The 7604-nt window shown below is 44.1% G+C and overlaps 1 long non-coding RNA gene across 1 annotated transcript; it reads right to left on the reverse strand.

The window, feature by feature from the left end:
• Nucleotides 1–945: 945 nt before the first annotated feature.
• LOC117871017 lies at nt 946–5394 on the reverse strand. The gene is made up of 2 exons (XR_004644123.1): nt 4729–5394; nt 946–1063 (listed from the first exon to the last, which is right to left on the reverse strand). It is a non-coding gene; the product is annotated as an uncharacterized LOC117871017 (long non-coding RNA).
• Nucleotides 5395–7604: the final 2210 nt, after the last annotated feature.

Raw genomic sequence — 7604 nt, forward strand, 5'->3', positions numbered from 1 at the left:
CAAGAGAAGCAGGAGTTCTGCCAGCAAAGCTAAGCCACCTTCCCAAACATTAGCTATGTCAACAGAAGCACTCTTCTGTTGTAGTCTTGTTTTCTCCCCCACCATAGGGTCAACCTCGAGGAAGTAAAGCAAAGTAAAAGGGGACTAGACTCAGGAGACCTGGATTCTATTCCTGGCTCAGCCATTGACTTGTTCTGTGACCTTGGGCAAGCCAGTTCACCTCCCTGATTTCTGTTTCCCCCTCACCCTTTGTTTGTCTCATCTATCTTGACCATAAGCTCTTCAGATCAGGGAAATTTCTTTTATGTGTTTATACAGTGCCTAGGCAGTGATGACCCACTGACTTTAATGTTGTCCTGGTTTATGGCAGCCTGCAGCCTAGGTCAGGCCATGTCTACACTACAAAATTATGTCAACTTATGTTGGCGTACAGCCACCACAATTATTAAATTGCTTGGGTGTGTGCTCACTTGGCTCCTTGGGTTGGCGGTGTGCATACTCACCAGAAGCGCTTGTATAGCTTGTATTGTCAGTGTGGGACATTGTGGGATGGCTCCTGAAAGCCAGCAACAGGCAATGTAAGCAATGAAGAGTCTACACTGACATTGCATGGACCTAACTACATCAACCATGACTCAGTGCCATTTGGGGAGGTAGTGTTACTAAATAGGCATAGAGAGGCTCTTACATCGGCAGGAGCCAAATTTAAGGGAAGATACTTCCAGAGCTAGGTTGACTTATGCTGTCTTGCTTCGACCTAACCATGTAGTGTAGACCAGGCCTCAGAGATGTATAGGGGAGAGGATTTTATTTCATATGGATATGAAACACTTTTGCTATTCTGAACATCCCTGGGGGAGACAGGTTTGAATTTAGCGGTGCCTGGGAGAGGTTTCTGAACTGTAAAAATAACAAAAATAACAAAAAACTGCATTGTAAAAAGAGTGAAGACAATACCATTATTTATTATTCTTGCCTTTCTTTGGTCTTCTGGTTGTCTGAGTGCAAACACCAGAGAGATGGCTGGCACCACTCATGTCGGGATCAAAGATTCATCATATCTCTGTGTGGAGCAGAGCAAGCAAGAGAAAGAATGAGAGAGAGCAGTTTAGGACTATTATCCCAATAATCTTTTCACTAATTCTTTGCAAACATTTCTGACTCAGGCCAGGCCTATGCTAGAGAAAGTTTGCTAGTATAACTATTCTGGTATAGCCATACCGACAAAAGCTCTTGTAGGTGCAGCTTGTACTGGCAATAAATAAATAAATAAATAAATAAAATAAAATAAAAAATCCTTTTTCCAGTATACCTTGTACAGGTTTGATGAGTGAAATAACCTATACTGCCATAAACAGTTTTTATGCCTGTATAACTGTGTCTTACACTAGCGCTCTTCCCAGTGCAGAAATGTTGCAAAAAATCACACCCCTACGCAGTGTTCCCTCTAATGTTTCCCACCCATGTGTGGAATGAATTTTGTTATGTGCACCAATATGGAGGTGATGTGTGACAGCTCTCTCTCCCCGCAGCAGCACCTGGGCTGGGGCAGACAGGCGCCTGTCCCCCGACTGCGGCAGGTCCGGGCTGGGCTGGGTCAGGGCTGGAGCTGGAGCGCCTGTCCCCCAGCCGCAGCAGGTCTGGGGCTGGTCTGGATCAGGGGAGGGGCATTGTGACAGGTCCGGGGCTTGGAGAGAGGCATCTCTACCTGAAGCATCCCTGAGTGCTGGCGCGGCACTTAATAGGCAGCTGCACGGCCACGCAGCTTAGAGTGAACTTAGCCCCTAACCAACATTGCAAGGCTGTAGACCTGGCTCAAGATTGAATTTCCCAGCAGAATCCCACATATTTTCCTTTACTCAACTCTGATTCAGTCCCTTCTGATTAGGTACTCCACACCACTAGAGATGCAGGCTGAACAAAACAAGTGGATCCAAACAACCCTGAACTTTAGCATTCAGATCTAGATCCAAACTCCATGGCTGCACTCTGCCTCTATAATGAGCCAATCTAAAATCCTGGATGAGAACAACTGTGGGAAAACTCATATTTGCACTCAAAAACAAAACAATGTAAAACTTTAGAGCTTACAAGTCCACTCAGTCCTATTACTTCTTCAGCCAATCGCTAAGACAAACAAGTTTGTTTACATTTACGGGAGATAATGCTGCCCACTTCTTATTTACCTGTCACCAGAAAGTGAGGACAGTCGGTCACATGGCACTTTTGTAGCCAGCGTTGCAAGGTAGTTAAGTGCCAGATATGCTAAACATTTGTATGCCCCTTCATGCTTCAGCCACCATTTCAGAGCACATGCTTCCATGATGATGACGCCTATTAAAAAAATAATTCGTTAATTAAATTTGTGACTGAACTCCTTGGGAGAGAAGTATGTCCTCTGCTCTGTTTTACCCGCATTCTGCCATATATTTCATGTTATAGCAGTCTCGGCTGATGACTCAGCACATGTTGTTCATTTTAAGAACACTTTTTCTGCAAATTTGACAAAACGCAAAGAAGGTACCAATGTGAGATTTCTAAAAATAGATAGAGCACTCGACCCATGATTTAAGAAACTGAAGCGCTTTCCAAAATCTGAGAGGGATAAGGTGTGGAGCGTGCTTTCAGAAGTCTTAAAAGAGCAACACTCTGATGCAGAAACTACAGAACTCGAACCACCAAAAAAAAAAATCAACCTTCTGCTAGTGGCATCTGACTCAGATGCTGAAAATGAACATGCATCGGTCTGCTCTGCTTTGGATTGTTATAGAGCAGAACCTGTCATCAGCCTGAACGCATGTCCTCTGGAATGGTGGATGAAGCATGAAGAGACATGTGAATCTTTAGCACATCTGGCACGTAAATATCTTGCGACGCCGGCTACAATAGTGCCATGTGAACGCTGGTTCTCTCTTTCAGGTGAAATTGTGAATAAGAAGCAGGCAGCATTATCTCCTTCAAATGTAAACAAACTTTTTGTCTGAGTGATTGGTTGAACAGGAAATAGGACTGAGTGGACTTGTAGGCTCTGAAGTTTTACATTGTTTTATTTTTGAATTCAGTTATTTTTTGTACATAATTCTACATTTGTAAGTTCAACTTTCATGATAAAGAAATTGCACTACAGTACTTGTATTAGGTGAATTGAAAAATACTATTTCTTTTGGTTTTACAGTGCAAATATTTGTAATAAAAAATAAATATAAAGTGAGCACTGTACGCTTTGTATTCTGTGTTGTAATTGAAATCAATATATTTGAAAATGTAGAAAACATCCAAAAATATTTAAATAATTGGTATTCTATTATTGTTGAACAGTGCAATTAATTGCACGATTAGTCACTATTAATTTTTTTAATCGCACGATTAATTGCGATACATTTATTTAATCGTTTGACAGCCCTACTAAAGACTATTGAATCAGTAAAAGCCGCACTGGAGGTGTGGGGATGGTGGTAGGGAAATCACTCATGGCTGATGGTGAAACATGTGCTTGGCAAACACCTGTGTGCTGCACTGAGCAATGTCATTGAAGAAACAAAGCACTTTGGGCTGGGACACACTATACCTGAACACTCGGACACTGCTCCCCTGATCTGTGTTCCCCTCTGTCATTGCTTCTTGAAATGTTAGATTTTAACTCTGCTGAAAAATAACATCCCCGAGGCAACAATTGGTGGGAAAGAGTAAGGGGGGGAAAAAAAGACAATCACAGCTTATGCCAGGCAAGAAAAGAAGGGAGGGGAGGGCTTGCATTGCATCATGCCTAGAGAAGACCAAAGGTCACAAGAGTCTACATAGGCCGTGCCTACACTGCGGAGGAATTTTGCTCCACTGTTGTTTCTCCACCATAGATGCACTGGTGTAAACCCCTAGTGTAGACACAATATACCAGGGTAAAAAATCACTTGCACTGGTACTGTTTAGCTCCAGTGGGAGACCTCCTAGGGGAACTGAGCTGTTGAAGGAAGTAGTGTCAAGTCAGTAGGGCCCTTTCTACAGGAGATAGTGAGCAGTGTTGGGGGAAAATGGTTCAGATGCAGTATCCTTCTAAGGAGAGGTTGGTGGTTAAACCTGGGACTGAAAATCAAGAGATGTGGGGTGGATCCTGGCTCTGCCACAGATTTTCTGTGCAACCTCAGGCAACACACATTGGATACATCTACACTGCAATAAAACACCCACAGCATGGCCATGGCTTGCCCAGGTTAGCTGACTCAGACTCGCGGGTCTCAGGCTGCAGGGTTCAAAATTGCAGTGTAGATATTTGGGCTCGGACTGGAGCCTGGGCTCTGGGACCCTGCAAGAGGGGAGGGTGAGACCCTGGGCTCCAGCCCGAGCCTGAACTTCTATACTGCAATTTTTAGCCCCACAGCCCGAGTCCTGCGAGCCCAAGTCAATTGACCCAGGCTCTGAGACTCGGTGCTGTGGGTTTATTATTGCAGTGTAGCTGTACCTTTAATCTACTTGTGTCTCGGTTCCCCCGATGTAAAATGTGGAAAATGATACCATGTACCTCTCTGGGGTATTATTAACATGAGTGCTTGTAATGTGCATCAAGCTCCATTTTTGCCCACTCTGTTAAACCACAACCAGCTGGCACAATTTAAAAAGTGTTAACCTATATTCACACTAGGTGCTAAGTGGGTATTTCAAATCCTGGTAGCTAACTTGGTTAAAAAAACATTTCTTCTCCTAGTCTAGACAAGGCCCATCACAATGTCTGACCTTTGCTTGTCTGACAAACTCTGGCCTCTCGCTACATGGCAGCCGGAAGCACAGTCCCACGACGCCAGCACGAGGCAACAGTCCACTTGGTGGGGAGAGGGTGGAGAAGGGTTAGTCACATGCAGGAGGAAAGGGCCCGCTGGATCGTCCTTCACAGGGACATGGAGGGACAGCTTTGCTAACACAGCTGGGGCAGGGATGGGCAGCTGATGCAGCTAGGATCCTGTTCAAAGCATGTGAGATAAAATAGATCAGCCCTGTAGCTGTCTGGGAGCTAGGCTGTAAATTCCATTGACTGTCAGATAATGGGAGAGGGAGAAGGTGAAGGAACAAAGGGGACAGGAGCCATTTGAAGTTCCCCTCCAACAACAATGATTGTGATAATACATCCCATCATCTGCATTGGCCATACACAGTGGACACTGAGATGGGAGGACATTGGTCATGCTCTGGCTCACCACTAATCTGCCCATGCTCAGTACTGACCATACGGAAGATAACGCATTCTCTGCTCTGCAGCTGTCTCTGTCTAGCATGTTGCTATGCAGAGAATAAGCTGGCCTTGTGGTTCTGGGATAGCAAACTCCAAAAACACAACTCTGGGTATGTGTGTCCATTCTTTTTTCCACTCCCCGCCCCCTCCCACACACAACTGGGTCCTTTTGCTGCAGCACACATCAAAGCTGTTACAAATACAACCACCTGTGTCCTTCCTATCCCACACAGAACACGCAGCATTAGTGTGTGTTCTCAGTGGTGTTCCAACTACTGCCCGCATCAAGGCACACAGCCATGTGTTGGGACACATTAATGTGCCACTGAGGCACCACCTTCACTGGGTGCAAATGGTTTCTATTGCACTCTGCTCCAGAGTGTGGATTCTGCCTTTCCACCACTGTATGGTTTCCAGTCACCAGATTGGTCTCTCCACTTTGCCTACACAACTGTGAACTTTTCAGAACGTCCTGGGGAACTGGGGGATTACTGAAGAATGAAGAAGAGTGAGTGGCGTGTCAGGCTTACATAAAGGAGAAAAGCGTGACAATCGGGGATCATAGCACTGCCCACTGGGGTTTTGTGATGATGATTAATAAATACATTAACGACTCTGAAGCACTTTGAGATCTACTAATGAAAAGATCTATATAAGAGCTAGGTGCACCTTTATACTGGTATAGCTATGTCCACACTACAGGTGCTGGCCAGCTTTAATTACACTGATATAGTTAAAGTGGCACAGCTTTCTAGTGTAGACAAGTCTATAGCCTAATCTCTAGCCCCAGTAAAATAATGAAACCCATATTGAGAGATTATAAAGAACAAATCATCTGTGAAGGCGCAATCAACTCCCATCAGGCACATCCCTGGGTGGCAGATAGGAGAATGACTTACAGATTCAGGACAGCTGTGAATATCCAGTAAGCAGTTGTGGACCAGCTGGCAGTATCTCTCAGCCAGGTGTCATCAGGTACCTGGTGGTGTGACTACCTCTGTAAAATACCACATAGTCCCTATGATGAGGACACCAAGACGAATGAAGATCACCTTTATTCAAGTCTTGCTAGGGCACATGAGTGTGGTAGCCTTAGTAGGCAACTCACCTAGAAGAAGGGAAACCCAATTTCAAACCAAGGTTGTAAGGCTTGGATAGCCGACCTGTAAAGCTCATCCAATAGATATGATTATGTGCCCCAACTGAAGACAAATTGAGGGAGGCTAGTCTATGTTGGCATGCACATGTCCAGAGGCAACCTGAAAGTTATATTAGTAGGATGGCCCTTGCAATGATTGTGGATGGAAGATGACCAAGCGGAGGCCAAAGACTCGGTACATGAACCAGATATCAGTGTACCTTAGAGAGACCAATTTACACAACAGCCAGATGTACAACTATGAGTTTTGGACAAAGACTATAAAAGTCACCGACCCCAAATAGGGAAATAGCAAGAAAGAAGAAGAAGAAAGAAAAAGATAAAGAATAAATCAGATGAGATAAACTTGATTCCTTTTCTAATAGCATTACGAAGTCACCGGAACAAGGGAATGTGGTTATTGTAACCCATCTGCATTATAGTAGAAATATGCCTGATCCACAAAGCTGCAGGTGTGAATTTCCCCAATGATCAGGAGTGTTCAGGTGCAGATTTCAGCTTGGACTGGTCTTAGGGTGACCAGACAGCAAGTGTGAAAAATCGGGACGGGGCTGGGGGGTAATAGGAGCCTATATAAGACAAAGCCCTAGATATTATACTGTCCCTATAAAATGGGGACATCTGGTCACCCCAACCAGTCTCTAGATTTTACTGTCGTAAAGCACTGGATACAGGGCCTCACAGAACCTTGTTCTATAAAGGCCTAACTCTGCAAACATTCAGTACCAGGCACTATTCCTTCTGCCACGGCTTGTCCCACTGAAGCCTAGGGGACTTACTCACAGTATTAAGCCCAGCACTCAGTAATAAAAGTTTGTAAGGAACAGGCCCTAAATTCATTCAGTATTATCACATGGACTGTAAACTGGGTAAACAAGTAAAGAAGGACAGTAAACAAATTGAATTAATCCATTTTCATTTGTCTATTATCTAGCAATGTGATTCACATAATTTAAAACACACAATCATACACACACCTAGGGTGTATACAATCACACAATCACAATCAAACTCTCTCTCGCTCCCTCTACACAGTTTACTTTTTCCCAGATGAAAATTTCAAGCACTTGACGTTTTAGTTCCATGTATTGTTCATCCCAGACACCAGCCATGAGCCAAATATTCCTGAAGATTCTGTGTAAATTAGCAGGGCTGTCAATTAATTGCAGTTTACTAACACAGTTAACTCAAAAAAATTAATCACGATTAATTGCACTTATAACA

This window comes from Trachemys scripta, chromosome 1 (assembly GCF_013100865.1).
Source record: "Trachemys scripta elegans isolate TJP31775 chromosome 1, CAS_Tse_1.0, whole genome shotgun sequence".
Taxonomy (NCBI): domain Eukaryota; kingdom Metazoa; phylum Chordata; order Testudines; family Emydidae; genus Trachemys; species Trachemys scripta.